The 22,498-nt window shown below is 35.8% G+C and overlaps 1 pseudogene; it reads right to left on the bottom strand.

Moving 5' to 3' along the window:
• Positions 1–1,185: 1,185 nt before the first annotated feature.
• Positions 1,186–22,498, bottom strand: part of LOC109460534 (large ribosomal subunit protein mL45-like) — a 42,397-nt pseudogene continuing 21,084 nt past the window's right edge.

Below are 22,498 nucleotides of genomic sequence, written 5' to 3'. Positions count from 1 at the left end.
GTTAGGGCCTTTTGAGCAAACTTACTCAAATTTGGCCCTCCTTAAAGCAACTCTTGGAGGTTAATTTATGGCTGATTTACATAGTGAAAGAATTATGGAGAGACTAGAGACATCCCTGGGTTTTGTAGCAGGAACCCTAGTCTTTCTTGTCTTTCCCCTGGAGAGATTTATTTATATTCTGAAGGGTTAGAGTAAGAACTCAGGATCCTTCCCATTATGTTTCCAAGGTGACCCTATCAGGAGGGGAGGAATATAACATGTATAAGAACTCACATTCATTTCTTCAGGATTCCTCACCTAAAATATAGACTTTTAATCTATCTGGTTCTTATTACATCACGACAAGTGTAAGAATTGGGACACAGGGGAACCAGGTGGTTGTTGTTTGTTGTAAATAAGTAATAGTGTGTTATGTTCCAGAAACTTCATGTATACATTCAGGATAATATTAAAAAATATGGATATTTTTTAAACTTCACAAAATATAAATTATCTAAAAGAATACCTGCCATATAGTAGATACTTAAGGGTATTTTTTTTTTTTTTCAAATTGACTTTTTTTGGGGGGAAGGATAAATGATTTTTGGGGGTGTACGTTCTTCTATGAAATACAAATGCTGATTCAGTGCTTCAGTATATGAGAAAAGACCCTCTTAAATGATACCACCTTTAATAAACACTAATTATTTTTTCCAAGTCTGGATTTCCTGGAAGTCACAATTAAGCCTGTTTTCATTTCTGCCATTTGAAGGCTGGTCTACTTCTTGCCTGAATCAGCGGACATGAACAGAACCTACCACAATTTATCCAACACCCTAAGAGTATTTTGTTTCAAACTCTGACCCCTACCCTGTGATAAGAAAGAAAATTCTGTGAGTGTGTTCTTGACAGTGCCTGCTGCGGGAAAAATTGGTACCAGACAGTCTCTGAAACATACTGTCTTTTATGTAGACCCAGAAGCTAGATATAAAATTTAAAAAAGAAGTGGGTCCATGGCTGTGCAGAGCAGCTGCCCACCTGGGCCGAGCCATCAGCCGTGGCTGTCGAGGATAAGGCTGCCGAAAAGACCCAAGCAGGACAGGAGAGAACAAAGGCAGTTCTGTCTATTGCGTGATGGAGATGAATGACTTCACAGCTCCCAGCCACCTCATCACCCATGCTTCATGCCAGAAGTCACTTTTGCTATCAGCCTAGCTGAGGCTTATGGGCCTCTCCTTGTGGCTCTTCTGTCTTCCCAGGGCTCCAGCTGGGGCCAGGGATCATCACCCTCTTAAGGATGGGCTGCTCAGGGGGTGCCCATGGCAGGTGTGTGTGTGTGTGTGTGTGTGTGTGTGTGTGTGTGTGTGTGTGCGTGAGTGTGTGTGATCTTGCCATGCATTCTCCAGCTCTCACAGGGTCTGTCAGGTGCTTTTCTAAGACAGCAGACTCCAGGACATCCTTGGGACCCTCTTTGAGTCCATACATTAATCTGCCAAAATCTGCCGGGTATGCGTGCAATGGTTACCTGGCTACATATGAGTGTGTGGCCCTGGTTCAGCGTTGAGCAGCGAACATGAACCCTTGGGGAGGCTCTAAAGAGTCTACGAAGCTCCAGCGGACGGTCTTCTATTTGATGTACCAGACCATGTCTGGAAAACAGTTTTCAGTTGCCAAGGTATGAAGTCAGTCATGCTCTGACTTGTTTAGACAAAGTTGAGCTTCAGTAAGGATACCCTTAACTTTTTTAGGAAAGTTGCTTATTTTAAAATTAGCACCACATTGTCTTATCTTCTGTATTGACAACGGTGATTCCACATTCTTCTTCCATCACTCAGTTTTGTGCCAGTCCTTCCATTGAAAGAGATGACACCTGAACATCCCCCTCTGGAGGAACACAGACATCAGAGATACCTGCTGTACAGGTCAGATGGTTAGATGTACGGGACGTGCCAAACATTTGGGAGGGATGACCAGTCCTGCTTTCCGGCTGTGCTCTATAAATTCCTCTTCTGATTTGTATTTGGATTCATAGATAGGCGGTGTGAAACATTTTTTAGTTCTCACTGGAACTATAGCTATGGACTGAGTCACTACACTGGCTGCCGAGACTGCCATCCTAAAGCCTTGTCAAAATGACTTTTGAAATTGTTTTTCAATCACAGAAACTCATCTGAGATGTATAGTTTTTTTTCCCCTGTCAGAATTTCAATATTAGATTTATAGGTGAGTCTCATATTAATAAAATCTGACAGTCATACAGCTATATCTGAAACACAGATAAATTAGGAGCAATTGTTCATATTGTAAATAGACTTTTCACTTCCAAATAGAAGCTTGGCATATGTAAAGGTCATTCTTATAAGTTAATAAAATGTCTAACATTAAAATATTCTCTTCTGATGTCTAAATTGTAATGCATTTGGAGATTATTAGCCACAGAATCTGCAAGGAATAACAGAAACTGTATGGACTACATGTACCAATAGTTATACCAGTAGTGATGGCAGTAGTAAAATCAAGTACTAGTAATAATAATTATAGCAAAAGCAACAATAATTAACACTTATTAGGCTCTAAATATATGCCAGACACTGCTAGTTTACAACTTTTCTTTTCTGCAGCACTCACAACAAGCTTCTCAGTTACATGTCCTCTATTTTGCAAATTAGGAAAATGAATTTTAACGAGGTTAAAATCTGTCCAAGATTATAAGACCATTAAGTAGCAGAGACCTTAACAGAGAGCTCTTTCAGGCACAGACCATACACATCACCACCATGCAACGTCTCAGGGGATGATAATCTGGATGGAAATTTAGGTATTCTTGGGGCAAAAGAGGCTACTAGATGGAACTGTAATGGGCACAGACCTCTGCACTTTGGTTTCCTGATATCTTCTTTACAGCTTAAGCAAATGAAGATAGAAAGACTTCCAATTACTGATATTATCAGAAAGAGAAAGGAATCACTCACGTTTGGATTGCTTATGATGCTTCCGAGATAAAACAGGCTCTCCAGATAACGGGTTATTTATGTGGGTACATGCACATGCTGAGACCCACACATACACACACATACAACTTCATACACGTTTACACATAGGTACACATATGCATGTGCACATACACACACTCACTCAGGTACTTAACGTCTGGATGTCCAAGGGAAAAAAACTTTCATGTCTATAAATAAAAGCAGACTGCTACTTCAGATTCTCTCAGCATCTTACTTTAATTTTTTTTTTTTTAAATTTCCCTTTATAATTCTAAGCACCTGGCCTAGGAATGAACACCTCCCCTCAGCCCTGGTATTTGTGATCTATGTGAATCATTTCAGTTGCTAAGTGGGAACATCTGGGTTCAAGTGATAGTCCAGCTCATCTGATACTTTCAAATGATGAAAACTGCAGGCTCTTTGGCCTTGGTTGGCTGGTGTGGGGCCAGCCTGAAGCAGCAGATAGGAGTCTGACAGAAACTAATTTCTCTCATGATAGAATCACTCTAAGCCAAAATGTTTTTTTTCAAAATTACAGATAATTTCCAAAATATCAGTTTTCCAAATTACAGATAAATGAGAATAAATCATTTAAAGAATTATATTTCAAGAAAGGAGCTATGTGAAAGGTCAGAGATAGACTAGAAAGAAAAGGTAAGATGTTGAAAGCTAAATTAGTCTACCTGCCTATCTTAACTAGAACTATTCTTTTCAAATCCCACCTTATCAATTAAAATATACTCAATCAGAACCTGCAGAAAAATAGTCAGAAAGGAGCTAAAGACCATTTCATTAGTTACATCTAAAGACTTCCAAGTCTGTGAAATATCATGAAAAAAGACTGTTTTTGTACTAATTCGTTAGTGCATGAGTGGTAAAGATTTATAATCCAACACACGATGAAAAAAGCAATCTGATCATCTGCCTTATGTATGTGTAAAAATTAATCAACAGAAACCTCATTTAAAGTGAAGTAGAGAGGTCAGAGGGGGAGCTGTCATACCCTAGAGAATGCCAAAGCACAACAGGAGAAACTATAGTAACAGCCCCTCCCAACTTCCCTTTCTCTCTATAAAAGCCTTCTCTCTTCTTGTTTTAGCGACTTGCACATGGCTTGCCATGGTTGCATGTACCGGATAGCAATTCCTTCCTGTTCCAGAATAAACCCATTTTATTTTTTTTGCTGGAGAAATATCTGGCTGACTTTTTGTTTGCAGTCAACATACGTAAAAATGCATTTGTGAAGATAATCTTCTTACCAAAAATGGAGGAAGATGTGAGTCCAAGAACTAACTGCCCTCCAATTCCACCTCAATTGGAAAAATCCAGTTCAAATAGAACAATTAGAAAAATCCAGCCAATCTTGAAAATTGCTTATTTGTCTTGCATTCCAATGTATGGTTAATATCTAAACTATGTTCTTTTCCTTCACAAATTTTCACAAGACTCGTTATAAGAAGCTACGTAGCTACTAATCATGAAATGCCTAATGTGGCTGTAGACTTTATATCTTACATTCCTTCTAATCCATGCCACAACCCATGAGGTAGGTACTGTGATCCCTCATCACAGGGAGAAAATGGAAATTGAGTTCATTGCCCAGCATGGTTCGAATGGGAGAACAGGTATTTGCAGCCAACAGTCTTCATTCCATTCAAGCCCCTTGGAACTTTGTAATTTTAAATATGACAAAAATGTTCACCTAAGTCAGAAACAGCATCTAGAGCCCCCTCGATTTTCTCCAATCTCTCTTTTCAGAACAGAAAACCCTAGGCACACCGGAAAGGAAAACATTCCAAAGGAACCTCCAGGGCTCAAAGCATATTTAAAGAGCAAGACGCTGTGGTAAAAGGAGCTAATGCTGCCAAGAAGAGTCAGGTTTTCTCCACAGTTTCAACGTGAAGACAAATAAAGCTCTTACTAGCAGCATCACAGATAATGAAAATCATCAACAATTTCCTGCCTCTACTGTCTCTTGCAAGTTCTTTTCTCATGCAGATTGTGCCCTAATCTGATTGCAGGATTAAAAAAAAAAATTTTTTTTTCTGTTGTTGCCAGAACTACAACACAATGAGATATAATAAAGTGGTGTCCTGGACCTTTCATTGTCATTATTCTCATTTAGTTTTGAAAATTAGATTCAACTTAACTAAGAGCAGAGCCCTCCATCTTTTCTCATAAGGTGTGCCAGTCAGAAATCCCCGGCCATGTCACCTCTTATTCTTCAGCTCTGCAAAGCTGCCCCGGAGGAAGAGGCATGGCAGCATAGAAACACCTGTAAAATACATTAAAATCTCTCCTGAGAATGATGTTTCTGTGAGCCACATTTATTAGGTGACAAACACACCCTTCTGGGCATTCGCTTTATTGGTAAAGTATGTCGATTGCACAATAGTCTCCCACGACTGCCACCGCCTGCCCCCATTTTTAAATTTTAAACAGACCATGGCAGAATTAACTAAATGGTCCTTTTCCCAAGGAAAGGGTCAGCGTTGGGTAGCTGAAAACCAGCAAAGCATCCCCAAAAGATACATAACCTGTTTTTGAGCCAAGCAATTTGAGCTCTGTCCTGAATGGGCTAAATATTTTATATAAGTTTTTTTATATAAGCCTGTACTTAATTCCCTCCTGTCTAACAGAGCTTATAATACCTCACACAGTGACTGTGAGTATAAAATGAGATAATATCTTCAAAGTGCTCAGGATAATGCTTGTTACTTAGTACAAATTTAGAAAGTGGTCATTGATAAGTATATGTTTATATCTGTACATCAAATTCAGAAACTGGCAAAATGTAAAAGAATGTCTTTGCCACCAAAACTAAGAATTTTATGGCCAGGTAACCTGTTTGGGAAATACAGGTTTAAACAAAGTGAAACAGATTTCTTCACTGAAGATTTCCCCAAACTTGTATCATGCTAATATGCATTAGGAACTTACTAGAGAAAGTGGTAATAATAATAATAATAATAATAAAATACAGCTTCACAGATGCCAACTAGTCAGCTGAAAAGAGACACCCAGATGGTAAACTCACACTTAGAAAAACTGTCATATAGAGGGTTTCCAGGGTGGTCAAGGGCATTTCCACCTTGACTGGAAAGAAAAAAACACCGAAAGCAGCAAGCAGGACAAGCCCAGGAGAAAGCAGACACAAGAGATTCAGAGAAAAAGTGTTCTAGGGCATATTACCTAAATTTAAGCTGTCATCTAGTCATCTGTACATTCCCCCAATGTATGTGTCACCTGCATACTCCCCCAATCCTTTTGGAAAACTACTGGTGCAGGATGTATGACAGAGAAGCCAAGATTGATAAGTGTCTGGGGTAAGCCGCTGTACACTCGGGCTCACTTTTGTCAGTGAGAAAACCAACTTTCCAGATCTGCTGGCGAGGATGCGGTGATGATTACATAAGATAGTTTTTTTTTAAATACCAAAGTATTAGCGTGGACTACTTAGCAAGAAACAGGTGACGATAAGGTCAGGATTTACTCCAAAAAGTATTCAAACAATGATATGGGACCTTGCTATGTAAGGGTGAAATTTGGTAAATCAATAATGTAATTAGACTTAGCTAGTTTGCAGTTTGACTCACCACATAGCCTGCTATCTAGCCACCTGTAATTAAACCTAGATAGTTTGCAGCTATTTTCTCTTTTCTTCTCCACTCACTGATTAACAAAAGAACTCTGTTTTGTTCCCTTTCTCAAGACGACCCATACCTCGTTAATCCATTTAATTAACAAAATCCCAACCTGGAAAGGGCAATTTCTCAATTCTCACGAGCCCAGACACCGGAATACACGTAAAGTCCCAGGCCGTCGTGGTCCAGTCCAGAGATAACATTATCTTAAATCACACCAGACCCCAGGAAGGACGTCAGCCTGTAAATACAAATATAAATTTCCTTTGTTCTTCTTATGTCCCTATAAAACCTTCGGACCTATCTAGGAACGGAGGGATGGACTTTGGACAGGAGTCACCATCCTCCCAGAATGCCGGAATTCGGAATAAACCTGTTTTTCTTTCCACCAACCAGGTCTCTCGATTTTAACTTTTTCAAGCTTCAGGCAGCCCGACCTTAGCACAGTAGCAGCTACTCAAAGGGTGGTCCACGGACCAGAAGTATCAGCATTATCTGAAAACTTGCTAGAAATGTACCTAGACCTATTGAAACACAATCTGCATTTTAACAAGATATCTACGTGATTTGGATACACATTAAACTTTGAGAAGTACTGGCATAGCAGCTTTATAGAAGGAAACACTGAAAACCTGGTAGAAGCTGACCAAAAGGAAATAAAGCTAAAAATAAAACATGAAAACTCCAAAACCCATCCATGTAAAAATTTTAAAACTCTCTTAAATTACTCCCTCATCAAAGTGTAAATACAAATATAAATTTCAGAATATTTAGAACGTGATTAAGCACCATACAGTCAGATCCTCTGAAATACAGGTGAAGTGCTCAAAGGAAAATCCAACATGTTTAAAACCTGTAAGAATAAATATGAAAGAATGAAAAAAAAAGTATTTACCTCAAGTCTATAGAAAAATTCTAGGAGGGATTCATATTATGTTTGGTTAAAAAACTATAACCTTAGGCAAAGAAGATAACTCCCAAGATCTAGTCAAGTTGGAATTATAATGAGTGCCTCCAGATGACGCTGGGATCCCAAGGGGCTATATCTTTTTTTTTAATCAAAGTTTATTGGGGTGAAAGTTGTTAGTAAAGTTAGAATTTGTTAGTAAAGTTACATAGATTTCAGGTGTACAATTCTGTAATGCCTTATCTATAAATCCCGTTGTGTGTTCACCACCAGAGTCAGTTCTCCTTCCATCACCATATATTAGACGCTGTTTATCTATATCTTTTATAAGATGTTGAATGAAAAATAAACTCTAACCCAAGAAGGGAACAACAGGGAAAATTTCCTTTATCAACCTTGACATTAGATAAAGCAACAACAACAAAAATGTGAAACAAATATAAAGGAGAACCAACTCAAAATATATCAATAATCACTTTGAATATAAATGGACTACCTGCCCATCTAAAATGCAAAGATTGTTGGATTGGATCATTTATAAAATATCAAAATATATACTTGTGATTTAAAAATTACATGACTAAAACATTAAGACCACAAAAGATAAAAAATATCTTAATGACAGGTAGTTTTTACAACTCCTACCCTCCCACAGAGACTAGCAGGTAAGGGGCACTGTATTTCTTGATGGTTACACTTCAAAGGGTGGCTTCTAGGATCTTGAGAAAGACATTCTTGGGTTGTAAAACTGGCAAGAAGCTTTCAAAACTTTTTTTACATTCAAAGGGGCAGATAAAGCATTTATAATGACAAGTTTTCTAAAGTAAATGCTCTAGTGGAAGGGAGGTCAGGAGCCCAGCAGGAAGAATCCTGTCTAAAGTTTAGCCAAACTGAGGGGAACGTTTTAAGGCCTTCATGGTCAATGGTAAGAAAGCGACAGCTAGAGCAATAAAAAAATAGTATCAAAAACAAAGAATATTTAAGTGATAGAATTCACAAGTTTAACTTAATGGACATATATAAAATGTTGCACGGACCAATTAGAGAATAAACCTATTCAAGCACTCTCCACACAATAATAAAATTTGATTTTTTTTTTCTAGTCCATAGTGCATATCAAAGGAATGGTGAAACATAGGAGAGATTCTCTGGCCTCACATAACTAACTTAGGTATCAATAACAAAATGACAAGTAGAAAAACCCAAACATTTAGAAAATTTAAGACACTTGTAAATAACTCATGAGTTCAAAAAGAAGTCATAATAGGAAGTAAAAAGTGTTTAAAATTGAATGATAATGAATTTTAAATCGCAGGAAAGAGCTAAACAACACTTAGAGGGAAACACATCCTTAAATGCTTACTTTATTAAAGAATAAAGGCTCAACATTAATACAATCATTATCTAATTTAAGAAATTAGAAATGAAGAAAAAATAAACCAAACAAAGCAGAAGGAAAAAGGTAATAGAGTAAAACACAAACTTAATGAGATAGAAAAACAAAAAAACACAGAAGATAAACAAAGGATAAAGGTTGCTTTTTAAAAAAGGCAAATAAAATGTATAAAAATCTAGCCACATTGATTTAAAAAAAGAGAGAAACACAAGTAAACAATTTTGCAATGAAAAAGGAACATGATCACAGATGCTAGAGAGGTCAGACCGATATTAAGAGATATTATGACCAACTCTATTCCATTTCACACATACCAAATTATCAAAAATTAAAATTTTGCACAATTGTTAAGTATGCTCAAAGATGTGAAGCAATAGAAACTCTTAACTCTTGTGGAAATGTAAACTTGTTCATCCACTTTATCAAACACTTTAGTAGTAAGCACATAAAAACTGAACATGTATACCATGCAACAATCCCATCACTGGGTAGAAACAAAAATCAAAAATGAAAACTCTTGGACTTGTGTAAAGAGACAAGTCCAAGAACGCTCATAGAAACTTTGTTCTGAACAATAAAATATGGGAATTTCAACCAGAAATTCTATGTAATGCTCTACTTGTCAAAAAGGTATATTTGTCAAAAAAGTGAGTAAAATTTTGTCCATTGGGAATGTTCCTGTTGGGGAGGAAAAAATTTCCTATACCATTCAAAATTTTTTTGGCTGGTCTGATAATCAAATGTCATAACCTAATCGAGATGAAACAGGGAAAAAGATCAAGTACACAAATTTTTAAAAAGAGCATGCAAATTACTAAAGATGAAGAAAATTACTAAAGAGAAGGGTTTGTTAAGGGCTTTCCTTGATGTCACCAAAGCTCTAGCATGTTCAAAACTCCCACCATCATCCTCCTTATATAAAGGGTGCCAAAATAATGTATACACATTTTAAGAAAGGAAAAAACTATTAAAATTGTAATACTCAATATGTACCAATAACAAAAGATGAATACAAGTCACGTTTGACTTCTGCAGTTACAAGAGGTGCTCAACGTGGTTACCATCAGCGTCCAGACACTTCTGATTACGGCGAACTAATGCTTGAGCAACGTTAACCAGAGTAGCCACTTGTACATTACATTTCTTTTGGCACCCTCGGTACATGAGATTCAAAATGTAGACATTCACAAAATAGTAAGCAGAGTGGGTGAAATATTTTATCTGGATGTTCCTCTTAATTTGCATTTATATCTGCCCACTTTAACATACACAAGATAGCTTTTCATCTCCAGAAATGAAAATGCTAGAGGGAAAGCATCCTTTTTATGTCCACAGCCACTCACTTCAACAGAAACATGTATACAGTGGTGGGTCCATTGGTGGTAACTTGACAATGGATTGGCTCTTCTTTACCTCAGCAAATACAGCAGGTTTTTTCTTGGTTAGTTTTACAATGTCTGCAGAACCAGAAAACTAACACTCAAAATGGTACCTGGATTTTTTTTTTTTAATGATACTGCAATGGTGGATTGTAAATATCTATGTCATTGTATATTTGTTAATACTCATATAATAGAATACAAAAGTAAACCCTAATGTAACTATGGACTTTCCTTAATAATGATGTTGTAACATTGTTTCATCAGTTGTAACAAATGTACCACACTAATGCAAGATGGGGATAATAGGGGAAGCTGGGGGTGGGTGAGAGAGTATATGGGAACTCTCTCCACTTTTTGCTCATTTTTCTGTAAACCTAAAACTGTTCCACAAAAGGCCACTTACTATTTTTTAAATTGTATTGAATAAATTAACTAGAGTTGGAGGTGGGAAAACAATGGGAAAGAATTCTTAGAAAAAGATGCTGATATGATAGAGTTGGTGGCTTAAATACAAGGCTGATTTAGGAGCTTCCTTTAATATTTATGGAGAAAGAAGTTTTTCATTATATTATCATAAAAATACGTGTACTTTGTAGTTATAGTCAAAAGAGTAAAGATGGAAGTTTATTTCATAATTCAAGCGCTGTATCAAGCATCAGCAGTGACCACAATAACTAAGTGAAGTCATTTTCAACCGCTAGCTCACAGAACTAGCCAAGGATACCAGTAGAAGAAACATCTACTTAAAGCCATACAATAAAAAAGCCAAGGCATTTTCCTCCTAGTATTCAAGATGCACTGTTTTGGAGGCAATCTGAAACGCCTAACCAAGCTAGGACTTGGGATGTTCTACGTATCTTTACAATCCTGGGAGGCAGAAAAGGGGGGCATCAAAATCATGGTGGTGGGGGGTGGGGTTTTTTACTTGCTACGCAGATTCTGAAATGAAGTATTTTTGTGAGCCTCTTCTTCCTATGTTGACTGACATCATGCTATCTCTACTTTGATCTTTGAGTATAACAAACGCTAACATTTAGGTACTTAGTTTCATCCATCTCATTTTATTTCTACCCATATTATGAAGCGATTCCTTTCCAAAGGGTTTGACATGCTATGTGCTAGGGCACTAATTCCTCCTGGCTGAAGCAGCACAGAGAGGCCTGTGAACAGGTTGGCAAAGAACTTGACCTGCTGCAATCTGCATTGAATTTAGTTCAGGGTAACTGACCTATTTACTTCCTACGTTTCAAAGAGGCACGGTTCTTTGTGCTAAAGTGCCACAAACTCAGAAGGAAGAGAGTGAGTTGTGAAAAGCTCTGTAATAACAAAGCGGACTTGCTTCTAAAGATTTTGTTCTGCTCCATTAGCTCTCCTTGGTGCAGCTTAATTTCTGACTACAAGTATGATATATTATCAGATGCTATGCTTTGGGAAATGCTGTATCCTTTTTTCCCTTCAGAGAGAAAGGCGGTGTCACAGGATCATTTGGGCTGCTATTTATCTAATGAGAGTGTTCCATGTACTCAGGCCAGAAACTGCTTTCAAGATGCTAACAATGAATGTGAAACGCCTCCTAAGTGTCCTCACATGCTTTTAACACATGTAAGTACAGCCTGAAATACCCTCGCAGTTAGAAACAGCCTAGTGCTTCTTCACCTTCAACGAAGTGACTCCCTCAAATTCTTGTGCTGCCTAGCTGGCACCTTCCTGAACATTTTTAGCCCCTATCTCTCAAAGATTTTCTGAGCAGCTGTTGTCATACTGCACTGCAGGTTGGGGTACTAGATTTTGGAAGATTTTTGCCACTTTTACTTCTTGGCAAGAAATGGAATAAGAAAGAAGGAAGAGCAGACATCTACATCTAAACTATATATGTCTGGCCATTCCGTTTGCTAGCTTCCTCATGAGCAACCTCACAACAGATGGAGAAGATTATTCTCAACTTTATGGCATTATTGTAAAATAAATTTCTAAAATAAAAAATAATATGCATACTGACTAACCTAAATATGCCATTTTCACTAGTTATAGAGATTTATTTAATCTTGTATCTTCAGAAGTTCACTGGCCCTAAGAGAAGACATAAGGGACAGTACTAATTTGCTTTCTTTGGACTCCTTTATTCCTTAATAAAAAATTGGTTTTCCTTTCACATACAAAATGAATTAAAAGCCAAATATATGTAAATATTTCTTTATTTAAACATACAATGTTACAGGGATTACTAATCTTCCAATGGATTTTAAGTAGAAGAGCATAGATTAAATGTAAAAGTAAAAGGATGTGGTACTAAAATGTTTTGAATGACTCTTTCCAAAGTACCTAATTCTTCTCTTTTCTTTATCAGAACTAAGAATTTGTGTCTATATTCAAGCTCTCCAACATCCAGTTTAGAGTTGCCTGAAGTGCTAAATAGAAAATTATTAAGACATTTATTTTCATTTCCTTCAATAACAATAATTATAGGTCAGAACCTATTAGGTGAGTGGAAAAACCCATGTGAAACCATTGGAAATATAATTATAGGAATGAGATGTCAGTCTGATAAAAGAAGAACCAATCTGGCATAAATTTATCACTTTCTAATGTGATTATTTAAGAAGCAGAAAGTATTACTATATGATTTTGAAATCTCTTAGTCAATAGCCATAGGCAAAACACTGTAAAACTAAGCAATAAGGAAATGGTCTTAAAAACTGGATCAAGAATGACCCTTCTCATGCCTTTGAAATACTAGAATAGACATAGGCAAATGGGATAATCACATAGGTCAAATATCTTCCAAAATGATCCAAGTCACTGTGATGTTTTTCTCTAGAAGCCTGGCTAGATATTTTGATGTCCCATTGTTAACATTTTGAAAAAAGTCTTGTATTAGTTTTTAATTGCTGTGTAACAAATTTAGTGGCTTAAAACAATACACAATTATTATTTTACAATTCCCATGGGTTAGCCGCCTGGGCAGAGCCTAACTGGGTCTCCTGCTCCAGGTCTCACAAACCGCCAGTCAAGCTGTTGGCTGGGACGCAGTCTCATCAGGAGCTCAGAGTCCTTTTCCGAGCTCACTCAGGTTGTTGGTAGAATCCAGTTCCTGTGGCTGCAGGACTGAGGCCCTTAGCTCCGACAGGCTGCCCATTTCCCAGGCTGTCCATGGCATGGCCATTTGCTTCTTTGAGGCCAGCAGGAGAGCTTCTCACTTGAAAAGGATCACCTGATAAAGTCAGGCCCATTTGCAAAATCCCTCCAACCTTTCCATATAATATAACAGCAGTGACATCCCATCATATGCACAGGTTCCGTCTACACTCAAAGGAAGGGGATTGTACAAGATGTGGATCATTGGATGTTATCGTAGGTCTACAACAGGCCCTTTCCAATGTACTTGCAACTGACTTCTATTCCCTTTCTTCAACACAATACTTACACATCCTTTTTCTCCAGCCTCCATCCATCTTTTCAGCTATGTTAATCTGTCACAGAGAGACTCTATGTCCTTTTCTTATTCCCAGCTCAAGTCCTTCAACATTTTCTGACTCGGCATTTCCATTCACCTCCTAAAATAACAATCCATCTCTCCTGAATCGTTCTCCATTCTAGATAACCATCAGCCACCACTTTCCCAGGTTGGTACTGCTATTTCCAGGCCTCCTGTGTTTATGCAGAGTGGAACCTGCTGGGTAGAGATTGAGACGGATGCACATTAACCCTCTCATCAGGGCCCTGTAACACCAGGAAACCGGAAACAGCGTTCCCGGTACCACTTCACAATCAGACAATCCAGACGTCTTTACCAATTAGTGACAGTAGGATTTCATGTCATTTCAGATATTTTTACATAACAATGAGACAATTATTTCTAAGTTACAAATAATGAACTTTAAGGCTGAGTCTTTTGAGGTGGCACCTTCACCTAATATTATTCTGTTTATTTCTGCTTTTTCAAGCAAGAGTTAAATTTCTTTTATTTATGAAACACGCTCACTCACTATCTTATTATCTATCTTATTGTACACCTTAAGGAATTATGTTTCCTGAACATATACATATATAATAAAATATAAATATATGATAGGAATGTAAAACTCTAAATTCAAAATAGTGGTTATTTTTGCAGAAAGAGAGGGAAGTGGAATTAAGAAGAAGAATACAGAGGTCTATGATTGCCTGTATTATGCTTTACTTCTTAGGCTTCTTCATGAATACATAGGCGTTCAATATACTATTCAACTCATTTGAAAAAAACACTTAAAGTCTCTGGAAACAATCCTAAAGACATACAACAAATGAAGAAATACTTATTCAAGAAAAATCTACTAAAGCTCAGTAAGAACAGCAATAATCTGTGCCATTTCAACCCACTCCCTTCTCCCTGCCCAACGTGACAGAAATCTTACTCCTGACAGCCAAGAACACAGGGTTCTCTCTTACTCCAGCTCCCCATCGAGGGCTACAGTGTCTTCTCAAGAGGGGTAGAACATCCATATTTCTCAACCCACCTTATAGCTACTTGTTGCATAGCTTAGTTTCCAGTAAGTGCCACCAAAAGTCTGGGGGTTCCCTTTTTCTGCGCAGCTCCCACTTATGGGAAGAGGCTCTATATTTTATGTGTGCATGGCACACTAAGAATACTGGGGCTCGAGCCCCCAACTCATTCATAGGTCTGAGCTTCCAGACTAAGAGAGGCAGCCAAAGAAGATCAGAGGCTTCTTTGCCTAGCAGCTAAAGCAGGAGTGTCAAAGGAAAGGAAAACACTGTCCCCACCTCAGCTCTAGAGCCATGACTCAGAGATTTTGCCCAGCGGAAGAGGCAGGCCACAAACTAGAGAGCTCTACCCATGAGAAATGACTTTATTTGAAATAGAATGTGAGCAAGTTCAAGCCTAATGGTGTGCTCAAAAACAGTGGCGGTTTTGGTGGAAAGCAATTTAAAGCAGGCTAGTAGTTTTATTAAAAATACAATTTAATCCGTAGGCCAGCTAGTTTTCCAGAGGGAACCAGGAAAAATCAAAAGCTAAGAAAAGCCCTCCTGTGACCAGAACAAATCTCAAAAAGTGGCCTTAAACACTATCCCTACAAGGGACCCTGAATTTAACTAGATCATTCTGTGGTGTTTATACCACAGAGCACTGTTGAGAATGATGGAGCAATGAACCAGCAGTTAGTGGAGATTAACAGATTGGTGTGGTCAGGGAAAGAAACAACTAAAGAAAGGGCCCTGCACTAAAACTACTGTGAACACTGCCAAAGCTATACCCTCTGAGGAGGAGCATCTGAGACTTCATACTGCAGGGGTGAAAAAGACTAAGATAAATAAACTAAACAAATTAACAAGCAAACAACAGTAATGATCTCCATAGGATGATGAAGGAGACCAGTACCCAGAGTTGCTATGATATATTATCTAATCCCATTTTTACAAAAATTATGAGGCAAGCAAATGAACAGGAAAATGTGACCCATACACAGGAAAAAAAAGCAAGCAATGCAAACTACCTGTGAGATCAACACAAAGTCAGATTTAATTGACAAAGACTTCAAAGTAGCCATTATAAATATATTCAAAGAACTAAAGGGAACTAGGATTAAAGAAGTAGGTATGAAGACGATGTCTCATCAAACAGAGAATATCAATATAGAGACAGAAAATGTAAAAAACAAAACAAAAAACACAACCAAATAAAAATTTCAGAATTCAAAAGCACAATAACTGAAGTGAAAAATTCAATAGAAGGGCTCAATAGTAGATTTGAACTGGCAGAAGAAAAAATAAGCCAACTTGAAGGTCAATTGATAGAGATTATGCAATTCAAAGAACAGAAAGAAAAAAAGAATAAAGAAAAATAAAGTCTCAGAGAAACTTGTGTCACCACTAAACTCATTAACAAGAGAGAAAGATGAGAAAGAAGAAAAATTAGTTGAGGAAATAATGGTTGTAAATGCCCCAAATTTAATGAAAAACAATCTACATATACGAGAAACTCATTGAAATTCAAGTAGAATAAACACAAAGAGATCAACATACAGACAATTCATAACAAAAAGCAGAAAGCCAAAGACAAGAAAATCTTGAAAGCAGTAAGAGAAAAATGCCTTTCCATTTACAAAATAATTCCAATACAATTGATAGCTCATTTCTCATCAGAAACAATGGAGGCCAGAAGGTAGTGGGAGTAAAATATTCAAAGTGCACAAAGAAAAAAAATGTCAGCCAAAAATCTTATATCTAGGAAAATATAATTTTGAAAATAAAGCAAAACAAAAACAAAAAACAAACAAACAAAAAACATTTCAGATAAACAAAAACGGAGAGAATTTGTATTGTTAGCAGACTTGTCTTACAAGAAATATTAAAGGTAGTTTTTCAGGCTGAAACAAGTAACCCAAGAGAGTAATTCAAATGTACAGGGAAAAAACAAAAAAGCACCAGTAAAGATAATTATATAATTGCAAGAGACAGTATCAATGCATATTTCTTCTCCTTTCTTCTTTAATTGACTTAAAAAGTAATTGTATAAAATAATATGTATAGAATCGTATTATTCCATGATCCTATTGGGTCTATAATATATAGAAATGTAATATATTTGCCAATAACAGTCAAAAGGAGAAGATGAGAACATAGCTATATTGATCGAAGGAAATGATTCAGATGGTAACCTGAATCCACAGGAACAAATAAAGAGAACCAGAAATGGTAACTAAGATGGTGAATATAACAAATGCTATAAATATTCACTTGTTTTCCTTTCTTCTCTTAGCTTCCCTAAAAGACACAAAATTATATAAAGTAATAATTATAACAATGCATTGTTGGGTTTGTGACACATACACACAATATGTAGAACAATAGTAGAAAATGGAGGAAAATGGAATAAAGATACATAAAATTAGCATTTCTATATCTCACTGGAGTTTAATTAATATAAATCTGATGTAGATTTTGATAAGGGCTGATGTATATGTTGAGTCCTACAGCAACGAATGAAAAAACTCAACAAAAAACTGAAAAATCACTAAAGAAATTAAAATGCTATATTAGGTAATGTTTAAGCAAAAGAAAGCAGTAACAGACAAATAGAGAAACAAAAAAGACATGAGACCCATAGAAAACAAAAAGTAAAAATTGCAAATGCAAATCCAACTGTATCAACAATAATACGAAATGTATATGGATTAAACAATCCAAGTGAAAGATAGAGATTGTCAATTGGATAAAACAAACAAAAAACAAAACAAAACAAAAAGAGCCTACTATGTGCTGTGTACAAGCGACACATTTTAGATTCAAAGATACAAGTAGATTAAAAGTAAAAGTATGGAAAAAGATATACAAACAGCAAACATAACAAAGCTATAGTGGCTATACTAATATAAGATAAAATAGACTTTTAAAACAAAAATATTACTAGAGATAAAAACAGGCATTTTATAAAAGATTACATAAAACAGATAAAGACGATTTATAAAAGAGTAAACTTTTATGACAGTGTGAATTCATCAGGAATATAAAGCAAGTTATATGTATGTAATAACTGTGCACCAAAATTACATGAAGCAAAAACTTACAGAAATGAGGGGAGAAATAAACGATTCAAGAATAGTAGTTGGAGACCTTAATATTTCACTTCAAATAATGGACAGAACATTGGCAGAAGATGAACAAGGAATTGAAGACTTCAACAACACTACAAATTAAGTAAACCTAACGAACATTTATAGAACATTCCACTCAACAACAGCATAATATACATTCTTTTCCAGTGCACATGGAACATTCTCCAGGATAGACCACATGCTAAGCCATAAGACAAACCTCATAATAATCTCCAACCATAATGAAATAAAATTAGAAAATGATAACGGAAAGAAATTTGGGAAACTTACAAATACATGGAAACTAAACAACACACTCCTAATTAATCAATAGGTCAAAAAAGAAATTACATGTGAATAAGAAAATACTTTGAGATGAATGAAAATTAAGACTAAGAATATCAAAACTTATAAAATGCAGCACTAAAAGCAGTGCTTAGAGGGAAATTTATAGCTGTAAATGCCTATAATAAAAAATAAATGTCTCAAAGCAATAGGATAACCTTATCTTAGATATTGGAGGGAAAGGACTAACTAAACCCAAAGCAAAGGAAAAAAAAATAAGATTAGAGCAGAGATAAAAGAAATAAGGATAGAAAAACAATAGAGAAGATTAATGAAACCAAAAGTCAGTTCCTTGAAAAGATCAATAAAATCCATAAATCTTCAAAAAAATATAAACGTCCAGCTATGAGATGAATAAGTCCTAGAGATCTAATATACAGCATGGTGATTATAGTTAATAATACTGTATTATACTCTTGAAAGTTGCTAAGAGAGTAGGTCTTAAATGTTCTCATCACAACAAAGAAATAATAATTATGTGATATGATGGAGGTGTTAGCTAATGCTAGAAGAGTAATTATTTTGCAATACATAAGTGTATCAAATCAACACGGTATACATCTTAAACTTACACAATGTTATATGTCAATTATATCTTGATAAAGCTGGGGAAAAGATGGGCAAGTTTTTAGTTAGACTTACCAATGAAAGAGGAGAGAAGACTCAAATTACTAAAATCAGGAATGAAAGGGGACATTATTACCAAACTTACAGAAATAAAAATGATTATTAAGAAATACTATGAACAATGTATACTAATAAATTAAATAACTTAGATGAAAAGGACAAATGACTGAAAGACAAATACTACCCCAAATGACCCAAGAATAGACAAACTGAATAGATCCATAATAAGAGACTAAATTAGTAATCAAAATACTATCCACAAACAAAAGCCCAAGCCCAGATGGCTTCACTGCTGAATTCTGCCAAATATTTAAATAACTTATAGCAATTCTTCACAAAAAATAAAAAAGGAAGGAATACTTCCCTACTCATTCTATGAAGCTCTAATAACCCAAACCTGATAAAGACGTCATAAGAAAAGAAACTACAGACCAGTATCTCTTAAGAAAATAAGTGCAAAACTCCTTAACAAAATCCAACAACACATAAAAAGGATTGTATACCATGACCAAGCTGGATTTATCCCAACTGTTACCGTGTTTCCCCGAAAATAAGACCTAGCCGGACAATCAGCTCTAATGCATCTTTTGGAGCAAAAATTAATGTAAGACTTGGTAGCATAGCATAGCATAGCATAGCATAGCATAGCATAGCATAGCATAGCATAGCATAGCATAGCATAGCATATCATATCATCCCCGGTCTTATAGTAAAATAAGACCGGGTCTTATATTAATTTTTGCTCCAAAAGATGCATTAGAGCTGATTGTCCAGTTACGTCTTATTTTCGGGGAAAAACAGTATCATACTTATTGGTAAGACTAAGTGCTTTCTCTCTCAGATCAGGAACAATACAAGGATGTCCACTTTCACCACTTCTATTCAATATCGTACTGAAGGTTCTGGTGAGGTCAATTTGTCAAGAAAATGAAATGAATGGCATCCAGATTGGAAAAGAAGAAGCAAAATGCTGTTAGCAGGTGAAATGATCTTTTGTATAGAAAACCCTAAGGAATCCTCTAAGAATTATTGCAACTAATAAACAAGTTCAACAAGGTTATAGAACAGAATCTCAACATACAAAAAAACTATTGTAATCCTCTATACTTACAACTTACCATTAAAAAAAACCTTAAGAAATAATTCCATTTACAATAGTGTCAAAAAGAATAAAATACGTAGGTATTAATTTAACAAAAGAAGTACAGAACTTAAACTCTGAAAACTACAACTTTGTTGAAAGAAATTAAAGATCTAAATAAATGGAAAAGCATCCCGTATTCATGGATCAGAAGACTTAATATTGTCAAGATGGTTATGCTCTCCAACTTGATCTACATATTCAATGTAATCCTGATCAGATTTTTCCAGTTGTATCCATGGTAAACATGTGTATCACAAGATATTGTTAGATATTCAGTGGAAACAAATAACAAAATTTTCTCTGGTCAAACAGGTTTTGAAAAATAAGCAAACCAAAATTAAACAATTTTATTTAATGAAGGACTTTTTAGCAACTTTAACATGCTCATGAACTTTGTGACTCAGCATTTTCCTAACTTATTTAACTACAGATGCTTTCTTTTTTCTGGATCATGTATTAAAATATCAGGGCTATTAGTGTTGTCTAATACACATTTTGAAAACGTTGTCCTAAGGGATATTAATTCACTCTGTTGATCTATCTCCTCTTATGTCCCTTAGCTAACACAGTGAAATAATTGATCAAAAAGAGAGGAAATCATAAAATCAAGTCCATGTGCATAAGCACACATATCTTACCCTTTCATTAAATAAAAAACTTTATTGAGTGTATTCATTTATGATTACTTTTCAGCAGGATTACTGAAAAGCTTCACACAAACTATCCATCTGAAACACACACATACTCCTTTTGAGTGACGGTGCAAAAAGGCTTTTGTCAGCTTGGAAATCACATGTACAGATACTAGTGAATGATGAATGGTTTCTCTTATTAGCTCAAGGTTCACAGCACTTCCAAATTGCCTAACAGCTCCCAAGGAAGTAATTAATATACCAAAACAAGTATATATCAATGTAATCAGAAAAATCTAGAGTGTAGGATCTCTGCAGGTCCAACAAACTAGGTTATTCAATGAATAAAGAAAAAGGACATAAAAAGAGATGTGAGGGAACAGCTTATGAAAGAGTTTAAAAATACTTTTTGTTTTTTAATGGGCAAAAATAATTATAGTGTTTAGAGGTATTTGTGATACAACTTGGGTGAAAATGTTTGAAAAAATGCAAGGAAATCATTACCATGAAAACCAGAAAAGTGGTTACCTTTATAAAGGAAAGAAGGTGCTGTGACTGAAATAGCGAATGTGGAGAGCTTCATTTCTTGACGTTTGTGATGCTTCACTGTTTAATAATTCATTATGCTATATATAATCATCCATGTATTACAGTCATTAAATTGTAAATAGTTTTCTTAATCTGTTTTTTATTTTACAATTAAAATATATTTTTTATAAAAAATTAGCTTCAAAGGGTGAATATCTCTATTCTATTTTGGCAATAACTGACCTTCAGAAAAGTGGGGTAGATCTCAGCATCCTTTCGCCTGATAGTCAATACCTTCCCATGTTACCACATTAAGGCACGTAACATTTCTAGATACACCAAAAGACATGCACACATACCCTTCTGATGACACTGCTTTCTTTCCTTTGTTCTTCACATAAAGAACTAGATAAAGAATTCCTATGGCATGTAACTGTTTTGTTTTTTTAATTGTTGTAAAGAGTTCTTTATGGAAGCCATCAAAATTTATTACAAGGTTATTCATTTTTGTCAATGTACTAAGACATTCATAAAATGCTCCTCATGAGGCATGTAATTCAATTTTACCTTGTATGGTAATTAAATTGAATTTCTGACACTGGATAATTAAGTACTGACTGGAATGATTTAAAATATAACAAATATTGAAAAATGTGTTGCAAAATATTAAAAAATAAAGACATTTTTATTATAGCCAGCATAATAAAATGTGACTTAATCCAAATATTACCATACACACTCAAAAAATTCTGAAGTTTAAATTCTGTTAAATCAAACTGAATACAGGGCTTGGACCATATGGGAGCTGAAGAGCAATAAATAAAATATGGTAAACTATGAAACACATAATTACCCATCTTCTTGTTAGTTCTTAGACATATGTGAGGTGAACAACTGTCAATATGATTAAGAGTTCACCATTTAAATTCAACCTAAAGCTTCTATTTTCCCCATCAGTCTGCAGGAAAAAAAAATCAGACAATAATCAGTGGAACTTTTTAAAAATGAGAACTAAATTAAGAAGAATAACACATTAACCTATTAAGATTACATTATATATTATCTATAGAATTTCACATTCTAGTCACTGGCAAACAAGAGGCAGAGGACCGACAGGAGCAGCGGGAGGAGACGGGAAGAGCTGACATAAACAGCCATGGTCTGGAGCGTGGAATGCTGTGCTAACATGACCTAAGCAAGGCACTTTGAGGGAGGCCCTGGAATAGGACCACGCTGCATGACTGCAGGAGTCCCCAGGCATATTGTAGACTACGGAAGTGGTATCTGTTGGAAAACAGTCTATATAAATCAAAATGTGAACATGTCTCC

The sequence above is a fragment of the Rhinolophus sinicus genome, chromosome 5, assembly GCF_057876585.1.
Source record: "Rhinolophus sinicus isolate RSI-liver-muscle chromosome 5, RSI-T2T, whole genome shotgun sequence".
NCBI classification, from domain to species: Eukaryota; Metazoa; Chordata; class Mammalia; order Chiroptera; family Rhinolophidae; genus Rhinolophus; species Rhinolophus sinicus.
Note: the sequence above shows the minus strand (reverse complement) of the source record. Positions and strands in the feature narration are given on the sequence as shown.